The sequence below is a fragment of the Ranitomeya variabilis genome, chromosome 6, assembly GCF_051348905.1.
Source record: "Ranitomeya variabilis isolate aRanVar5 chromosome 6, aRanVar5.hap1, whole genome shotgun sequence".
In the NCBI taxonomy this organism is placed as follows: domain Eukaryota; kingdom Metazoa; phylum Chordata; class Amphibia; order Anura; family Dendrobatidae; genus Ranitomeya; species Ranitomeya variabilis.
The window spans coordinates 91,584,069-91,604,264 of record NC_135237.1 but is presented as its reverse complement, the minus strand read 5'-3'; the positions used below and the strand labels follow the sequence as shown (position 1 = coordinate 91,604,264).

At 46.8% G+C, this 20,196-nt stretch overlaps 1 protein-coding gene across 1 annotated transcript in view; it reads left to right on the top strand.

Moving 5' to 3' along the window:
* Nucleotides 1-20,196, top strand: part of OSBPL3 (oxysterol binding protein like 3) — a 172,776-nt gene that overhangs the window by 20,306 nt on the left and 132,274 nt on the right. The window lies entirely within an intron of this gene.

The following is a 20,196-nucleotide window of genomic DNA, read 5'->3' as shown; positions in this document are numbered from 1 at the left end:
TTTAATGAGAGAAGAACATCTGATAAAGATGAAATAGCAGCCAGACAGTAAAAAGAGCATCACACGCCGGTAATGGGAAACGACTGTCAGAGGTTGGAGATGATCAGCGATGCATCTTAAATGGCATTCCCATAAAAAAGCGAAAAGTTTGAGCCTTTATTTTTTTTGTTTTTAGTAATAACTTAGTTTTAGTTTTTCTGTACCTCACTTTAGAAGTTTGAGCGTTCTATTGGTTGCAGAAATTACACCTCATGTCTTGGTGCATGTCTACAGTCTAGAGGCAGACAGGACCAGCATTACCAGGACTAGGCTCTGTATCTGAGACTAGGACCTCCAGAAGTATCCCAACCATGGAGTGTAAAACCGTCCATGATTTCCCATATGCCCATTGCCTTATTAGAGCGCTTCAGCGTCAGTCTCGTAGAGGAGGGGGCTTCCTACAATGGCCTCTCGTTCTTTGGCAGACACAAGCAATCAATCTAATACATGGACGGCCATTTATCTGGTATGTAATAATACATGTCCCCTGTGATTTTGATATCCACCGCAAAATCAACTATTGAAGTCCACTGTAAGCACTCCTTTTTACCTGATAGTCCATACAGCACTCTACACAACCAGGAATGCCTCCATTAACTCTTCTCTAAACTTTTTACTATCATGGATCTTGCAAGTAACTCTTAAAATACCAAATATCCAATAATGCTATCATTTGCTCAGGGCTCCATTTTCTTCAAAATTGTCCTAAACTACTGGACCACAAGGATAAAAATGAAACACGAATAAGGCTAGCGTGGCCAAAGAATGATGTATTCCACCGCAACATAATGCAAGCGAATGAGGTCGTAATGCAGCCCGCATCAAGGCGCAAAAAGTGAAAACCATTTGGATTTTGTTTTTTGGATATGCTTTCTATGGACCCTGCAGGTCACAAAGCATCCCCATTAATTTTCGCCATGCTGCAATCTAGCAACAGCGTACAGCAATCTTTTTGGGGTTGGTGTTTTCTTGGTGCATTTTTGTCATTGTTCCTTTTTGCACAGTATGCCATCGGTCGCAAAATATACATCGGACATACTCCATAAAAAGAAGACACAATCTCCTTTTTTTACAGATGGCAGTCTCTCTGCAGTTGTTTCATCCGCTAATGGTACAGAGAAGGATAGACACACTCAATAAAACATAAGCGGCGTTATCGGGGCTTCCGGGGAGCTCAGCTGGTGCTTCCTTTGTACCACAGGTACCTTGAGCCAAGAGCTAATCTCCAGCCCCAGGTGCGAGTATTGGCTTTCTAGTTATCACTGTCCTGTGGCGCTTTGTTTCATGGTTCAGATGCCGTGCAGAAGAGCTTTGCTCATTTACATCGTTGTCCTATATTTTCAAGGATCACATGAATGTCAGGGAAATGTCAGCTGTCGATTGCACTTTTATGGCAGGTTATGATCGGGATAATCCAAAGGGCATTGATTTACTGGTTAAAAGGTGATCTATGTTTTGATCTCACAACATTAGTGTGGACTGTGTTACCAGGTGTCAGTGAATGTGGTTCTGGATGTCCAGAATGAACCTGCTGCTCTGTCTGTGACCTCAAAGTGCCCTAAATAAATTGATTCACGAGTTTCTGCAAACTTGTCTGCGGTGACATCAGTGAGATAATGCATGGTGCTATGAAGTCCTATTTCACGGGAGGGGAGTATAAGCTTTTTTACTTTATCTGGGCCAAGCGTGGGGAAAGAGAAGGGGTTGTCCAAGTAGTGGACAACTTCTTTAATCTATCGTTTGCTGTAAGCATATCAAATTTCTTTCTAGTGAATGTTCACATTACAATTTCTGCAGTAACAGAGGGAATCTTCTCTATAAACAAGTTTTCCTATTTATCTCTGCTGCAGCGGCTATCCGTTGTTTGCTTATTAACCCTTCATCTGCTGAAAGCATTACGAACTTGCCTCTGGACTAGTGCCAATTCCCAAACGGTGCTGCTATTCCTGGAGATTTTATGCATCTTGAGTTTCTGTACTTGTCTACTCCCTTGCGCTTTGTCTTCTGATGTGTTCTGCTCTGCTTCTCTGCCTGCTGTCCTGTTCCTCACTGTCCACCGTGCCATCTGGCATCGTTCTCGGCCTGTGTGTTCACCCTGCGCTGCAGCTTAGTGAAACCTCCTCACCAGATGAGCCGAAACTTTTACCCATTCATGATGAGAAAATCTATTTTAAAAATGTGACTCCTTTTGACCTGGGAAAAAAACGTAGACCGCAAATTAGACTCCAGAGTCCTATGCACTGTCCTCTGCTTGGAAATGCAGTTTTCTTCAGTTCTTTGTAACCCTGAATGCAGAATCTGATTGCAAGGTCCAAGGAAGGAAGTGTTTATTGGTCTTTGCTTCAAGAAAATAGGAAGACCGAACTGATTTTAGAGGAGTCTCTTCGATATTTACAGAGATTTGGCATGTATCTTTTACAGTGACAATTAGTGATGAGCGAGTGTACTCATTGCTCGGGTGGTCTCCACGTATTTGACTGCTCGGAGATTTAGTTTTCATCACGGCAGCTGAATGATTTACAGCTATTAGCCAGCTTAAAGGGAACCTGTCACCCCCAAAATCGAAGATTACCTAAGCCCACCAGCATCAGGGGCTTATCTACAGCATTCTGTAATGCTGTAGATAAGCCCCGATGTATCCTGAACAATGAGAAAAAGAGGTTATATTATACTCACCTGGGTGGGCGGTCCAATCCGATGGGCCTCGCGGTCCGGTCCGGGACCTCTCTGACCTTTCCCGGTGCCTGCGCGCTGCAGTATTTTGCTCTGCCCTCAACAGGGCAGACAGAGTACGCCTGCACCGCAGCCGCAGCGTGAATACAAGAAGAGGACGTCATCGTAAGAAGATGGGAGGCCCCGGACCGGACCACGACGCCCATCGGACCAGACCGCAGTGGGACCGCCCCTGGGTGAGTATAATCTAACATCTTTTTCTCATCTTTCAGGATACATCGGGGGCTTATCTACAGCATTACAGAATGCTGTAGATAAGCCCCTGATGCTGGTGGGCTTAGCTCATCTTCGATTTTGGGGGTGACAGGTTCCCTTTAATTACATGTGGGGATTCCCTAGCAACCAGGCAACCCCCACATGTACTCAGCCTGGCTACTAGCTGTAAATCATTCAGCTGCCGAAATTTAAAATTAAATCACTAACATATACTCGGAGGTCACCCGAGCAACGAGTACTCGCTCATCACTAGTGACGATCCGTTTAGCTTTTTTGTTCCATGGAAATTCAGACTTAATCAAACATTATTTTTTATAAGACTTAACAAAGATTGTGCAGGATTTTCCCCAATGTTCCTGTTCTGGCAATTCCCAAGTTCCTTCTATGTCTTCTGGTCCCATCTCAACACACAGTAAGTGCCAATCACTGGCCAATGGGGGCGATCTGCCTCAGCCAGTGATTGGCTAAACAGCAATTCCTGTGTGTAGAGTGGGGCCATAAAGCAGAAACAGCAAAGAATGGGAGCAAGGTGTTGGTGGAGGAGAGTATTGCTTTTTTTTATATTCTTTTTTTAATGCCAAGCCATTTTAAAACTAAAACTTAACGGCTGTTCAAGACCTTCTAAATTACTGACATTATGCCATATTATGCTTGCAATGATTGATAAATCAGCTTCATTATGTTTCACGAAACCAAAAGATCACTAATTTAATGACTAAACTAATAATCGTGCTGGCTTCTGACTACTGGCACCTTTTAGGCTATGTGCACACGTTGCGGATTAGCCTCAGGAATTTCTAGTGCGGATTCTGCCTCTCCTGGCAGAAAACGCACCTGTGGATTTGTCGCGTTTTTTGTGCGTTTTTGCTGCGGTTTTTACCCATGCGGTTTTCTATAATGGAATGGGTACAAAAACGCTGCAGATTCACAAAAAAGAAGTGACATGCTACTTCTTTTAATCCGCAGCGTTTCTCCGCAGTGGATTTTCCGCAAAGTGTGCACAGCTTTTTTTTCTCATTGATTTACATTGTTCTGTAAATCAATTGCGGATCTGCAGCGTTTCTGCACTGCAAAAAACGCTGCGGATCCGCAGAGAATCCGCAACGTGTGCACATACCCTTAGACCACTGATTTTTGCCATACTTAAGCAGTCATCCATATCACTTGTCAATGTTGACAAATGCTCTAACTTCTCCCTGAAGCTGATAGAGAAATTACAAGCGGAATTTCCATTGTTCTTGTCAGAGTTCTTGAATTACCCTTTTGTGTGGTTCCAGTACATAGAACAGCACATAAATAGACATTAATGTGAAATAAATGTCACTGCAAGAGTAAGGTCTCAATGTTAAATGAATATCACAGTGATCTGGAAACGACATTGTGACCATTACTTGATTGTGGCTATAAAACATCATTAGATTAGGGTTATGGCAAAGATGGGCTTTTCTGCTAGCCTGACAAATCCTAGGGCTATTTTAACTTTTTAGGAACCTATTAGAATGTTAAAGCAAATGCGAGGCCCATTGAAGCACCTGAGTAGGTGAAGCAGCTGTTGGCTCAGCTTTCGGCACCCTCTACATCTACGACTACATGCTTGATAAATGACACCATGTGAGTGCCACTGGTAGATTTCTTTAAAAAAAAAAAAAATTGTCTACACTATTGCAGTTGAGCACTACTGGTCTTAAAGAAGCACTCCTCCTCCCAGCAAAGTTTTTATCCTATTAATATATTGCAGTCATCATATAATACAGCACTGTGTACTTACAATTGCTCATTATCCCTTTCTACCCAGCTTTTTCTGGGTAGAAACAGGAAGTCTCTAGTCCCAGCATTGATCATTCCCCTCTTCACCTCCTGACCCAGCTTCTCCCTCCTCCCCTCTGCCAGGAACTTTTGCAGTGACTTATGAGTCATGTAGGGAAAATTGACCTCCAGAGGGGGGGCTGTATGGGGCGCAGCTAAAAGGAAGCCCCCACATGACTGCGTTGCCATTGGGAGCAGTGCAGAATTTTTGGAAATTAAACTGGGGGCTCAGGATTGGTAGGTTAGGAATTGGGGCGGATATTCCTGGGAATGGGAGGAGGGGGCTTGGGGGAAAAGTGCAGGAAAAGGGGCAGTTGCTCAGAGACAGGCGAAGTGAGTGTACCTGCTGCCACGTACTACTCACCATGGCCACCGTGGACAGCTTGGTAGCTCAACTTCGCAGCCAGGTGAGATCAAGGAGGGCCGGATGGCTAGAAGAGCAGCTCACTGGGCTGCTGGGAGGCGGCAGGAGCCAGGACAGCGGGAGCCGGGGCAGGAGCTCCAGGAGATCGAGGCCGCCTGAGATGTTGTCCCCGGATACTACACCGCGCAGCAGGCGCAGGCCGCGGAGCCCCTCCGGGGACCCTGCGGGGGCTGGGGGACGCGGCGTTGCCACATCGCCCGCCCCCCCCTCCGGCAGGAATCCACCCGGCGGCCCTGCTGGCGCGAGGCGACGAGGTGCTGCGGGAGCTGTGCAGGCGCGTGAGGACTCCGGTGCTGCACAGCATGCTATGGCCGCACTTCCGGTCCGGCCTGGCAGAGGGCGCGGGAGCGCCGCAGCACTGACTTCTTTAGCGCAGATCCGCCGGGGAGCTTCTCCAGCGGCAGCGGCGACGCAAGGGACAGAGCGTGGAAGGCGTACAACAGCAGCGACATCTACCAGGAGCCGGGAGCTGGGGAATGCTGCGGCGGGTGCACCGGGACCTCAGCCGCACGGTGCACCTGGCTCTGGGACAGGACGGTTCAGCAGGAGGTCAGCCAGGCCAGCGGCATCAGGGCGGCAGGGAGCAGGTCGCGCCACAGGAGCGGCGTCCAGAGGAGGCGTTTTGGCTGCGGCATCCAGGGGACCTGTACAAGCTGCCAGATCCAGGTCCTGCAGGAGGTCGAGGGAACGGTCGCCGTCGCCAGTCTCGGTCCCCCCTGGTGACGTGGAGGCCAGGGGCGCGGGCCTGGGGCACACTAGTGGCAGCGACGACTCCAGGAATGAGGATCATGTTGACGGGGACCGTCAGGATTCAGGAAGCACGGCTGGTGGGGACACAGCACCTGCGCAGCCCCGTGAGTATGCGTCCAGTATTTTTCCGGTGCCGGGGGGTTCGGGGTTAGTTGAGCGGAGTGGGGGTGGTGGTGAGGTTCCGGGGGTTAGAGAGCTTTTAGCGGGTATGTCGCAGATTTTGAGGAGATTGGATGGCGGTGCTGGGGATAGTGTGGGAGCGTCGCCCGCTGGGGCTTGGGTGTCGGTGGCTGGTCGTGGAGTGGGGGTTGCGAGCGAGTTTGCGAGCTCTGGTAGCGGTCCGACATCTTCTGTAGCTGGGGTGTCGGTGTCGGTGCAAACGGAAAAAGGGGATACCGTTAAGCTAGACGATAGGGCAAAAGGCGAGGTTTACGTGTGTTTTGAGGGCCCGCTGGGGGCCCATTTGAAGAAGGAGGTGAAGGATAAGATTTGGAAGGACGAATACGTGGAGATTTTCTCTCTCCTTCCCTTAGAAAAATTTAATTTGGACAAAGGAAAGAAAGATGATAGTAAAAAGGAGGAGGAAGAAAAGAGGCGTTGGCGCCTTATTCCTCAGACGTTCGTTAATTGGCAGCAGGCATTTGCCATTCTGGCGAGTGTTATTGTAGAAAAATTCCCGGAGAATTGCTCAGGACTGTTTTGCTATTTTGACGCTTGGCTGAGATACGATGAACAGTTTAGGCAGCGTAAAGCGGTTAGGCCCGAGATAAGATGGGAGCAAAAGGACATCGGATTGTGGTTGAAGGTGATGGCCCCGGTGCGATATGGGCAGTCCTTTCATGGGGGTGGGGGGGTAGCAATCAGCAATCAGGACAAGGTGGAGCAGGACAGGGGTCACAGGGGGCAAAAGATAGAACGGGGACATGCTGGCAGTTTAACGACGGCCAGTGTAAGTATGGCGCCACCTGTAAGTTTAAACACGTGTGCTCCCATTGCAGTGGGGCCTCACATGGGGCTGCTAAGTGTTTCAGGAAAACGCGCGGTAAGCCATCCGTGGGCGGCGGTCAAGGGGGAGACTCCGGTGAGGCTTCAAAAGATGGCCCCCTATCTAAATAGATACCCGGATTATGAAAAGGCGGAGGTTATTAGGGATGGTTTTCGTGAGGGGTTTAAGATCCCTCACCTGACGCATTTTGTCCCCTTTTCTAAAAAGAATTTGATATCGGCTAGTTTGCATTCGGAGGTGGTTTCGGTTAAATTGGCAAAGGAGGTCGAATTGGGAAGAATGGCGGGGCCGTTTAGTTCCCTCCCTATGGCTGACGTAATTGTTTCCCCGCTTGGGGTGGTGCCCAAGAAAGAGCCGAATAAGTTTCGGCTAATTCAGCACCTGTCTTATCCTAGGGGAGCATCGGTTAACGATGGGATTGCGGAAGAGTTGTGCTCCGTTGTTTATACATCTTTCGATGCGGCTGTACAGTGGGTCCACAAGTACGGGCCTGGGGCCTTGTTGGCAAAAACAGACATCGAATCGGCGTTTCGGCTTTTACCTGTACACCCGCAGAGCATTCCTTTGTTAGGTTGTTGGTGGGAGGGTTTTTTTTACTTGGATAGGTGTTTGCCTATGGGGTGTTCGATTTCTTGCGCATTGTTTGAGACTTTCAGTACCTTTTTGGAATGGGCAGTGAGAGACGTTTCGGCTGTTCCTCGGTCATTCACTATTTAGATGACTTTTTGTTTGTGGGTCTACCGGATTCTGCGGTGTGTGGTACTTTACTTGCTACCATGGAATGGGTGGCAGGACAGTTTGGTGTTCCTTTGGCGCAGGATAAAACGGAGGATCCCTGTACGGTCTTGAGTTTTCTAGGGATTCTCATTGATTCGGAGCGTATGGAATGTAGATTGCCGGACGATAAGTTGCGGTTGCTTAAGGAGGAGGTGGGCAGGATCGGAAAATTGCGGAAGGCAACCCTGAAAGAGTTGCAGTCGTTGCTGGGCCGCCTGATTTTTGCTTGCCGGATCATGCCGATGGGCAGGATTTTTTGCCGTAGACTGTCCAGGGCAACGGCGGGAGTCCGGTTGGCCCATCATTTTATACGTTTGAGTAGGGAGCATAAGGATGACCTTCTAGTTTGGCAGCGTTTTTTGGACAGCTATAACGGCAGGTTGCTTATTCGGCGTGAGGACCTCAATGCTTTTGACTGCGAGATCTACACGGACGCAGCGGGTGGAGTTGGCTACGGGGCCTATTGTGGCGGAAAATGGAGTGTGGAGGTTTGGCCTGAAGATTGGCGAAAGAAGGGGCTTACCAAGAACTTGACATTGTTGGAATTGTTCCCAATTGTGGTGTCGGTGTTTGTTTGGGGTGACAATTTCAGGGACCGGTGGGTTCGTTTTCATTGCGACAACTCGAGCGTGGTGTCCGTGATTAACAGCTTATCTTCTTCTTCCCCCCCGGTAATCAGGCTGGTTAGGGAATTGGTGTCGAGATGCCTTGAGTTGAATGCATGGATTTCGGCGGTGCACGTGCCAGGCGTTCATAACAATATAGCTGACGCTTTGTCTCGTTTGCAGTGGGACCGTTTCCGGGAATTGGCTCCAGATTCGGAGGAGACAGGAGCGGCATGTCCTTTGCATCTGTGGCAGGTTGTTACGGAAGGGGAGGCCGCCTGATTCAAGCTTCAGTGTCCAGCAGGACTTGGTTAGATTATACGGCGTCGTGGGCTATGTGGGAAGGTTGGTTAGCTCAATGTGGCCCGGCGGAGTCTGATGGTGATAGGACTATGGCGTTATTGGCCCTGATTGGTAAGGTAGTGGAATGGGGTTGGTCTGTGTCTAGGTTAAGTAAGTTTATAGCAGGCTTGGTTTTTGGTTTTCAGCTGCAGGGGTCCAGGGACGTTACAAAGGATTTTGTAATAAGGCAGGCGTTGAAAGGTTTTCGCAAAGGGAATGTAACTTTTGATAAGCGTAGGCCCATTTCTTTTGAGATGTTGCAGCGGTTAGGTGAGGCCTTGGTTTTTGTTTGCTCTTCTCAGTTTGAAGCGGTATTGTTTCGGTTGGCTTTTTCTTTAGCATTTTTTGGTGCGTTGCGTTTGGGAGAATTGGTTTCCCCGAGCAGGGGCAGGCCGGGTGGTCTTTTAGCGGAGGATGTGTTTTTTTGGGATGGGGGTATCGCGTTTTGGATTAGGCGGTCGAAGACGGACCAGTTGGGCAGGGGAAAGAAAGTAGTGCTAGGAAGGGTGGATGGTAGCGGGATGTGCCCGCAGCACTGTTTGGCAACATATTGGGGTTTGTGCCTGGTTAGGTCAGGCCCTTTGTTACAACATCAAGATGGGGACTTTCTGTCACGCTTCCAGTTTGTGGCTATTTTGAAGAAGGGCTTGGATTATCTGGGGGTTGATTCGGTTAATTTCGGTTCGCACTCTTTTAGGATTGGTGCCGCGTCCGAGGCCGATGGTTTGGGCTTGGGGCCGGATGTGATTAAGAAAATAGGCAGATGGAGCTCTAATCGTTACCTGTCTTACGTGCGACATTGATTCGGGGTTGCTGGGGTGTGTGTTTCTGGTGTTTGTTAATTGTGGTTATGTTTTTTCAGGTCGGCCTCCCTCTTTGGCGTGGATTGTTGGACACTCTTTCGTTTACTGGGGTGCCCTTCGGGCTGACGCTAGGTCGAATGGTAGGCAACTGGGTTTTGGCCGGGAGGCAGTGGTTATTCGCTGGGTGGGTCGTCGTGGTATGTTGTGGCATAATTTCTTGTCGGAATTCTCCCGCGCCGCCCGTTTGGACCGCCCCCCGGACATCTTAGTGGTTCACCTGGGAGGTAATGACTTGGGGGCGAAGCCAGTGAGAGAACTCATTCGGGATATCCGTTTCGATTTGTTGCGATTGTGGGTTTCTTTTCCTGGTATACTGACGGTGTGGTCAGACATTGTGCCACGGCGGACGTGGCGGGAGGCTCGTTCCCTTAAGGGGATCAATAGGGCCAGGGTGAAATTGAATAGGGCGGTGGCGAGCTTTGTGTCTCGGAATGGGGGAATTGCCGTGAGGCATTTCGAACTAGAGGCAGGGATTGGTAATTTTTGGAGGGATGACGGAGTGCATCTTAACGAGATTGGTATGGACTTATGGGCGCTCGGTCTACAAGAAGGAGTGGAAAGAGCTTTGGCGGTGGTGGGGCACTCACGAGCCTGAGGTGGTCAGGGCTGTTCGTGTGTGGCGGGGGTGGGGTTCTTGGAGTTGGTGATGATGCTTATGGGGTTGATCTGGCTTTTGTTACGGGCACTGGACGGGGTGTTTACCTCGGGAGCTTTGTGGTTGGTTTGCCCGAAATGGGTTACATGGTGCCCTTGAGCTGGTGGTTACGGCTGAGGGTAAATACGTGTTTCTCGGTCTCCCATGACAGCACTACGGAGAGAGGGGATCCGCCCTTCAGGGACAGGAAACCTACAGATAAAAGGGCGGTACCTCTCCCTCGCATCAGTTGGTTTCCTGTCCCTGACAGGGAACCTCTCTTCGGACGGTACCTGCATGAAGACCGATGGACCGGGACCGGGCGGTCGAGTTCCGGCAGCGAGGAGGCTCCTGCCGCGGCTTGTCCGGCTCCCGAAGCCGCCACCGCTGGGACTGAGGGGTCCTTCAGGGTGAGCGAGGGGAGAACGCCGCCGAATCAAATGAGGAGGGGTGCTGGATCACCGGAGCTCCTGCGCCGACAAGCGCACACTCCGGGTGCACAAAGATGGCCGCCGCTCCGGAAATGCGGCAGGACTTCCGGGTCATCGCGCGCGCATGCGCAGTTATATCTTCTCCCTGGGAGCACGCAGGAACCGGAAGTGCGGCAGACGCCGGGGGTTTGGCGCCGGTTACAAAAAGGGAGATTGTGCGCACATGGGGGTCGCACTTTCTCCCTGTAACCATGGAGGACAGCGATCCACAGAAGCTGCAGCCAGGACAGCAGCACCACACAAAGAGCACCAGGAGTGGATCTAGCAGCCGTTCCACACGGCGTAGCAGATCAGCTGCGAAGACTGATACTCCGTCTCAAGCACCTTCCTTAACAGGCCCGCCCCCTCCAGAACCGGTACCTGCCTCCACATCCGAGTGGTGAGTGATCTTCGTGAATGTACATTTTTTATAATGGGGCTCCCTCTTCTCCCTTACTAGGGTAAGAAGAGCCGGGACAAAAAGAAAAATAGGGTCTGCCCTACCTGCGACAAAGCTTTACCAGTAACCTGGGAGAAAAAGCTTTGCAAGTCATGCATCCAGTATTTACTATGTGAGGAGACCCCCGACTTCGCTTCTGAGCTTAAAAATGTAATCAAGACTGAGGTTCAGAATGCCCTTCTATCCTCCAAAAAAGAGGTGAAGAGGGTGAAGGAGTCGGTACATTCCCACTCGGCCAGATCATCATCCGAAAATGCTGATTCGGACGATTCAAAATCCCCCCTATCCTCTTCTGAGGAAGAGTCTGGCCGACATTGCTTCCCACTAGAAGAAGTGGATTCCTTAGTGAGAGCAGTTAGGGCTACTATGGGGGTGGAGGAACCCAAACCCGACAAAACGGCCCAAGATGTGATGTTTGGAGGTCTGGGACAAAAAAAGAGAAAAACCTTTCCCCTAAATCCTAATGTCCAAACATTAATTAAAAAAGAATGGGAGAAACCGGATAGAAGAAATTCCTCGGTACCCTCCCTTAAAAGAAAATATCCCTTCGAGGATGAGGCTTCCTCTTTCTGGGATAAGGCACCAAAACTAGATGTTGCGGTAGCCAAAGCCTCGAAAAAATTTGCGCTGCCATTCGAGGACATGGGTACCCTCAAAGACCCGTTAGATAAAAAAGCGGATACTTTCCTCAAGGGAGCATGGGAATCAGCTGGGGGTAGCCTGAGACCTACAGTTGCAGCTACTTGCACCTCCAGATCCCTTATGGTGTGGATTGACCAGCTTGAAAGTCAGATTAAAGACGGGTTACCCAGAAAACAATTGCTGGATTCATTCCCTGCAATGAGAGCAGCAGCAGCGTTCTTGGCGGACTCCTCGGCGGACTCTGTACGCCTAACATCTAAGGCCGCTGCTCTTTCCAACGCTGCCAGAAGAACCTTGTGGCTAAAGAGCTGGCCGGGAGATCTACAAACAAAATTAAAATTATGTTCTATCCCATGTGAGGGAAATTTTTTATTCGGAGAAACCCTGGATGACATCCTCCAAAAGGCGGGAGATAAGAAGAAGGGGTTTCCAAATTTGGGTCCGACTCCATTTAAACAGTCTTTTCGGAGCCGCAGATTTTTTCGCCGTAGACCCCCCAGAGAGCAGAATAAGTGGGAAGAAGGAAGGAGAAGGGATAGGGGTTACCTCTTTGGCAACACCTCCCGTGATAAAAAGTTCTCCAAATGACATTTACCCTCCGGTGGGAGGAAGGCTGACATCATTCCTTCCCGCCTGGGAAAAAATTTCCAACAACATCTGGATCTTAAAAATTATACGGTATGGTCTAAAAATAGATTTTGTCTCTTTCCCTCCCCGGAATTATGTAACAACAAAAACAAGATCTTCGGCTGCAGAACAAACTGCATTAGAGGAGGAAATTATGTCCCTACTTCAAAAATCAGTGATTCGGGAAATATCTCCTCAGGAGATAGGGGAAGGTTTTTTCTCCCCTCTATTTTTAGTACCAAAGCCCGACGGGTCCTTTCGGACGATCATAAATCTAAAAAACCTAAACAGATACGTCTTAAATTACAAATTCAAAATGGAGACAATAAGGTCCACTATAAAGATTCTCTTCCCGAACTGCTACATGGTCGTAATAGATCTAACCGACGCATACTACCATGTGCCCATCCACAATCAATCCCAAAAATTCCTCAGGATGGCAGTCTCCATAAAGGGTCAAATAAGGTTTTTTCAATACAAAGCTCTTCCGTTCGGGATTTCAATAGCCCCACGTATATTTACGAAAATAATAGCGGAAATGATGGCCCACGTGAGGGAACAAGATATATTAATAATCCCTTACCTGGACGACTTTCTTATCGCAAGCAACTCAGCACAAAGTTGCAGGGAAAAAAGAGACCAAGTGATGACCATCCTGACGGACTTGGGATGGCTTATAAATGTAAAAAAATCGAAATTGGAACCCTGTCAAGTACAAGAGTTCCTAGGACTGACATTAGACTCTCGGGTCCAAGAATGCCGACTTCCGGGTCCCAAAAAGGACAACATATTGTCCATGATAGCGCGAACATTACACAATCCCTCAATGACTCTAAGGAGAGCAATGTCGCTTCTGGGCTCTCTGTCCTCATGCCTACCAGCGATACCCTTCGCACAATTTCACACAAGAGAGCTTCAGTGGCACATCCTGGAATGGCAATTGTTACTAAAAAACAAATTGGAAAGCCGGCTCATCCTAGATTCATCAGTTATTCGTTCCCTTCTTTGGTGGGGAAAAGACCAAAACCTGTCAAAGGGAGTCCCTTGGGTACCAAATATCTCTCGGATAATAACAACCGATGCGAGCCCCAGAGGGTGGGGGGCCCACCTGGGGGACAAAGTAGCCCAGGGAAATTGGTCAGATCAAAAACTATTAGCATCCTCAAACCAAAAAGAACTTTGGGCGGTATATCATGCCCTTCTATTTTTTCTAGCCGATATTCAGGGACACCATGTCCGAATTCTTTCAGACAACAGAGTGACTGTAGCCTATATAAACCACCAGGGGGAAACAAGGTCTCGTTCACTAATGAGTTCTTCAGCCAAAATTATCAAACTGGCGGAAGAAAACTTACTATCCCTCTCGGCACTACACATCCAGGGTTCAAACAACGAAAGGGCAGATTACCTGAGCCGGACTCAGTTGAAACAAGGCGAGTGGTCCCTAAACCAATCCATCTACAATCAGATCACAAAAATGTGGGGGACACCAACAATAGACCTGTTTGCCAATTGCAAAAACAAAAAAGTAGGCAAATTTTGTTCTCTAAGCCCAGAAGGGAATCCCCAGGCTCTGGATGCTTTTCTGATTCCATGGACACACAAACTGGCATACGCTTTTCCGCCAACCATTCTGATTCCGGCAGTCATTCGGAAAGTCAGAGAGGACAAAACAAAAATGATCCTTATTGCCCCATTCTGGCCAAAAAGGGCATGGTTTTCCTGGCTAAGGATGCTATCGATATCAGACCCGTGGGTTCTACCGGATATGCCAGACCTTCTACATCAAGGTCCAATCTTCCACCCACAGGAGTCGAACCTCCATTTGACAGCCTGGTTTTTGAACGGGGACTATTAAGAGAAAGGGGTTTCTCGGATAACTTAGTGGCTACGCTGTTAAAAAGTAGAAAACCCATCACTACTAAAATATATGGGAAAACATGGAGGAAATTCCTATCTGTCTCCAAGGTAAAGATCCAGGACGGGCCTTCAATCCCTAAAATCCTTGAGTTCCTACAAAAAGGTCTGGAGCAGGGGTTGGCAGTCAGTACTCTTAAGGTGCAAATAGCCGCTTTAGGAGCTCTATATAACCAAAACATTGCAGCTAACCCTTGGATAATAAGATTTATCAAGGCGGTCACAAGGTCAAAACCCTTAGTTATCCAAAAAATACCCTCATGGGACCTAAATTTAGTCCTTTCAGCATTAATGGGCCCTCCATTTGAACCTATACAAACGATTCCCATAAAAACATTATCACTCAAAACTATTCTCTTAGTAGCATTAACATCTGCGCGCAGAATAAGCGACATTCAAGCCCTCTCCTCTAATCCACCTTTCACTAAAATCTTGGATGATAGAGTCACTCTTAGACCCGACCCAGCCTATTTGCCAAAAATGGCATCAAAATTTCATAGGTCACAAGAAGTATCCCTACCATCTTTCTGTCCAAACCCAAAAAACGAGAAAGAACTAAACTTCCATAATCTAGACGTTAAAAGATGCCTAGTCCAATACCTAGATTCCACCAGGGAGTACAGGAAGGAAGGCTCTTTGTTTGTCTGTTTTCAGGGTCCCAGAAAAGGATTCCGGGCATCCAAGGGAACCTTAGCCAGATGGATTAAGGAGGCAATAGCCTTGGCATATTCATCTTCGGGGAATACAATCCCGGATGGTATAAAAGCGCATTCCACAAGAGCAGTAGCTACCTCATGGGCTGAGAGGTCAGAGGTATCAATAGAGCAAATCTGTAAGGCGGCCACCTGGTCATCACCATCAACCTTTTTTAGGCACTATAGACTAAATCTAGCCTCTGTATCTGACTTAACCTTCGGACGAAGGGTCCTTGAGGCGGTGGTCCCTCCCTAAGCTTAATCTCTGCAATTCTCTCCGTAGTGCTGTCATGGGAGACCGAGAAAGTCATAGTTACTCACCGTTAACGGTGTTTCTCGGAGCCCATGACAGCACCTGCTTATTCCCTCCCATCACGAGTGCGGTGAGCACCTTTCTAAATATAATTTATTTAATTTATATGATATATATACTATAGGTTTAGGCACGGGGTTCCTCTTTTAAGAAATGTTATAATATAATGTTCTCTGTTGTAATTAACCTGGAGGTCCTCTGATGCTCTGTAAACCAACTGATGCGAGGGAGAGGTACCGCCCTTTTATCTGTAGGTTTCCTGTCCCTGAAGGGCGGATCCCCTCTCTCCGTAGTGCTGTCATGGGCTCCGAGAAACACCGTTAACGGTGAGTAACTATGACTTTTTGGGTTAAATTTTGTGGTAGGCTTTCGGCCTATTATGAGCCAGATTTATTAGCTCCAATAACCCTCCCCTCGAGGTTTTTATATTTGCAATGTTTACATGTTGTTATTCATGTATTTGTTTGTTAATAAAATGGCCGCTGTGGCCAAATTATCCAAAAGAAATTTATGTATTTGTGTCAATTTCTTGGGTAGTTAAGGGGTATGGTTGAAATGGAACAAGGTAGTTGGGGATGAGGATTTATAACGGAAAGGATCCTTCATTGGCTATACGCGGTCAAGAGGGGGGGCTGTATGGGGCGCAGCTAAAAGGAAGCCCCCACATGACTGCGTTGCCATGGGGAGCAGTGCAGAATTTTTGGAAATTAAACTGGGGGCTCAGGATTGGTAGGTTAGGAATTGGGGCGGGTATTCCTGGGAATGGGAGGAGGGGGCTTGGGGAAAAGTGCGGGAAAAGGGGCAGTTGCTCAGAGACAGGCGAAGTGAGTCCCTCCCACCCTCCCTTTTTTGGTGGCAATCGAAGGAGAACGTAATTTTGGTGGAGGTTTACGTGTTAGTTATTTTCAATTTGTATTGGAAATGTTGTTATGTTCAACTTATCAGGGGAGGAAATTTTTTGTTATTATCGTCACAGTGGCGGGTTGGCGGGGGGTGGGGTTCTTGGAGTTGGTGATGATGCTTATGGGGTTGATCTGGCTTTTGTTACGGGCTCTGGACGGTGGTGTTTACCTCGGGAGCTTTGTGGTTGGTTTGCCCGAAATGGGTTACATGGTGCCCTCGAGCTGGTGGTTACGGCTGAGGGTAAATACGTGTTTTTGGGTTAAATTTTGCGGTAGGCTTTCGGCCTATTATGAGCCAGATTTATTAGCTCCAAGAACCCTCCCCTCGAGGTTTTTATATTTGCAATGTTTACATGTTGTTATTCATGTATTTGTTTGTTAATAAAATGGCCGCTGTGGCCAAATTATCCAAAAGAAATTTATGTATTCATGTCAATTTCTTGGGTAGTTAAGGGGTATGGTTGAAATGGAGCAAGGTAGTTGGGGATGAGGATTTATAACGGAAAGGATCCTTCATTGGCTATACGCGGTCATGTTTCTGCATAGGGCTTAGGAGTGAACTAGTCAGTTTTTGTTCACGTGATGTCACAGACTTAATAGAAAAGAGAAGAATTAGCTGGTTAGAAGGGCAAAATGAGCAATTGTAAGTACACAGTGCTATATAATATGATGACTGCAATATATTAAGATGATAAAAGAATTTAATTTGAGTGCCTGTTTAACTTTCCACAGGACTTTATATTTAGATACGGTAGTCATATTTACTCCTATGTAAACAGTGCAGATCGCCTGTATATTGTTATTGGCTGTATAGAACTTTAAAGTACTGTAGTACTTTACCACTTTTCATATAAATTTATAGCTATTTAGTAATATATGTAATGTTTCAGTCTAAGGCCATGTGCAAACGTTCAGGGTTTCTTGCAGATATTTCCTAAGCAAAACAGGACATTTTCTGCAAGAAAAATCCAAAATTTTTTTGCGGATTTTTCCGGAGGTTCCCAATGCAATAATATAGTGGGAAATCCGCAAAAAAGCTGCAAAATTAATGAACATGCTGCGTTTTTTTTTCGCGGAAAAAAAACGCATCATGTGCACAAAAATTGCGGAATGCATTCTAAATGGTGGGATGCATAATTTATGCGTTTTTTTCACATTTTTTATAGCGAATAAACCCGAAAAATCTGCAACGTGTGCACACAGCCTAAGGGTATGTGCACACCGTGCGGATTTGGCTGCGCATCCGCTGCGGACTGGACGCTGCAGATTCGCAGCTGTTTTCCATGTGTTGTACAGTACCATGTAAACCTATGGAAAAACAAATCCGCAGTGCACATGGTGCGGAAATGCTGAGTTGTTTTTTCCGCAGCATGTCAATTCTTTGTGCGGATTCCGCAGTGTTTTACACCTGTTCCTCAATAGGAATCCGCAGGTGTAAAACCGCAGGTGAAATCTGCACAAAAAAACGCAGGAATTCCGCTGTAAATCCGCAGGAAAAATCACCTGAAAAATCCGCACACGAATCCGCAGGGTGGGCACATAGCCTTAGGCTGCTTTCACACATCAGGTTTTTGCCATCAGGCACAATCCGGCAAAAATTGCCGCCACATCCGTTTTTTTCCTCATAGACTTGTATTAGCGATGGATGGCCTCACATTTCATCCTTTTTTCGCCGGAACCGTCACTGTCCATTTTTTCGCCAGACACAAAAAACAGACATAGTAACGTTTTTGTGTCTGTCGAAAAAAGGGACAGCGATCCGTCGCCATCCGTCATTTGCTATAATGTAACCTTATGACTCCGGATCCGTCAAATGATGGAATATGGCGACGGATTACGTTTTTTAAACTAAGCATGAATTTTCCATTCTGGGGTCTCTGTCTCTCTTTTTCTCTCTGTCTCTCTTTTTCTCCCTTTTTGTATCTCTTTCTTTCTCTCTCTCTCTCTCTCCCTCTCCCTCTCCCTCTCCCTCTCCCTCTCCCTCTCCCTCTCCCTCTCCCTCTCCCTCTCCCTCCCCCTCTCTCCCTCTCTCTCTCTCTCTCTTTTTTTTTTTTCTTCTCTCTTTTTCTCTCTCACTTTCTCTATTTTTCTTTTTTTCTCTTTTTCTCCATTTTTGTCTTTCTCTCTCTCTCTCTCTCTCTCTCTCTCTCTCTCGCTTTCTCATTTTCTCCCTTTCTGTCTTTTTCTCTCTCTCGCTTTCTCTTTTTCTTTTTTTCGCTCTCTCTTTTTCTCTGTCTCTCTTTTTCTCCCTTTCTGTCTGTCTTTTTCTCTCTATCTCTCTATCTCTCTCACTTTCTTTTTCTTTTTCTCTCACACATTTTTCTTTTTCTTTCTCTCTTTTTCTTTCTCTCTTTTTTCTCTCTTTTTCTCCCTTTCTCTTTCTCTTTTTTTCTCTTTCTGTCTCTTTGATTTCACACATTTTTCAATCCTTTCCTTATTCACAACCATAATTTGTCCATGTGATTTCCAGTCTGACTGCCAGTCCAGTACATTCTCCCTTTTGTATACAGGAGGACATTGTCTCCTGTCCCTACTGACAGCTCTGACATCTTCCTCCATTCAGCTCTGCTCTTTGTTTACCTGCCTCCTGCATGCAGCTTAACATATAATATCTGCTTTACATAAAACAGCTGTGATATGATGAGTCATTAAACTTTTAAGCTGCAGAGTTATAAAACTCCCCTAATTATCAATGACTGTCTCTGCTATATACAAGTACTTTGTGTATTATTTTTATAAGATTCAGTCTCAGCCTGTCTCCCTTGCCTCCTGCTGTAAGAGCGGACAGAGAAAAACCTATCTCAAGCAGAAGGCAGACAGTGAGTCTGTATCACATTGAGACTCTGCAGTGAACGTTAGAGGACAACAGTGAAATAAAATAATACGTTTAGTTAGCTAAATAAAAGTTTGTAATATGTATGTATGAAACATGTGTACATATACATCTTTTATTTTGTGTGTATGTATAATCATGAGAGAAATTTAAGTACACCATCTTTGAATTCTGTTTTACAAATCGGGACATAATAACAAATAAAAATTAAGAACATCTTTACTGTGTCCACATTAATTAAAAGGATGAGTAGCAGACAGATTCAGCTAATTAGAGTTGGTGCAAATAGTTTTGCAGGGCCCAGTCCAGCAGCGAGACCTGTAATCGCTGACTGTAGGACGGGAGCCCTGAGAACTACCTTCTGACATATGCAACTCTTCTTTTGATTTGCCGGACCTGGTGTGACACATGTGACGTTGCACCATGTCAGCTTATCAAAAGAAGAGCCACAGATTCCAGTAGTTCTGTGGGCTCCTGTTGAATGGCTAGAGATTACTGACGTGGATGCCAGACTGGGTCCTGTGATTCAGTTTGCACCAGCTCTATTGCAAATCAAATGTCCTTGACTAATTGTTCATCAGCAAGTCTGCCCATCTCTATAAAAGCAGAAGTTTGGCAGCTTGCTGGTCTGACATGTCCACGTGATGGATAATTTTAAAATAAGGGCGTTTTGGCCTAGCTTTTGTAAAATGACCAGTTGTAATTTACTATATGTTGTTCATCTGAGGTTGCATTCACCTAATTTTAGACCTATGAGTTCATATGTAATGTATATAGGTGTACATCGGTATTACCAGAATGCTCTACGCTACGTGGATTCTTTTTCTGGCCATGTTTGGGACTTATCATGCTCGGTTATTGATCCCTTGGGCTTTTCTTGTTTTCATAACCATTGTCATGTGGTGCAGGATGTCCCCTGCTTTGGTGGACAGGTGCATGATTTAGCAGAAAGATTTTATCACGTACGACATGTAGGTCAATCTTTTACTTGGCAAGGATCTGAGGTGCAAAGATTAATTTCATAAGAACTATAACCTTGCCATAAGTTCTAAGGTTGTGTTTGAAATTTGAACTGTTGTATTCAGTGCACTTTCAGGAATAAAGGTGAAAAGAAAAAAATAACAGAAATGGATAGCAACAAT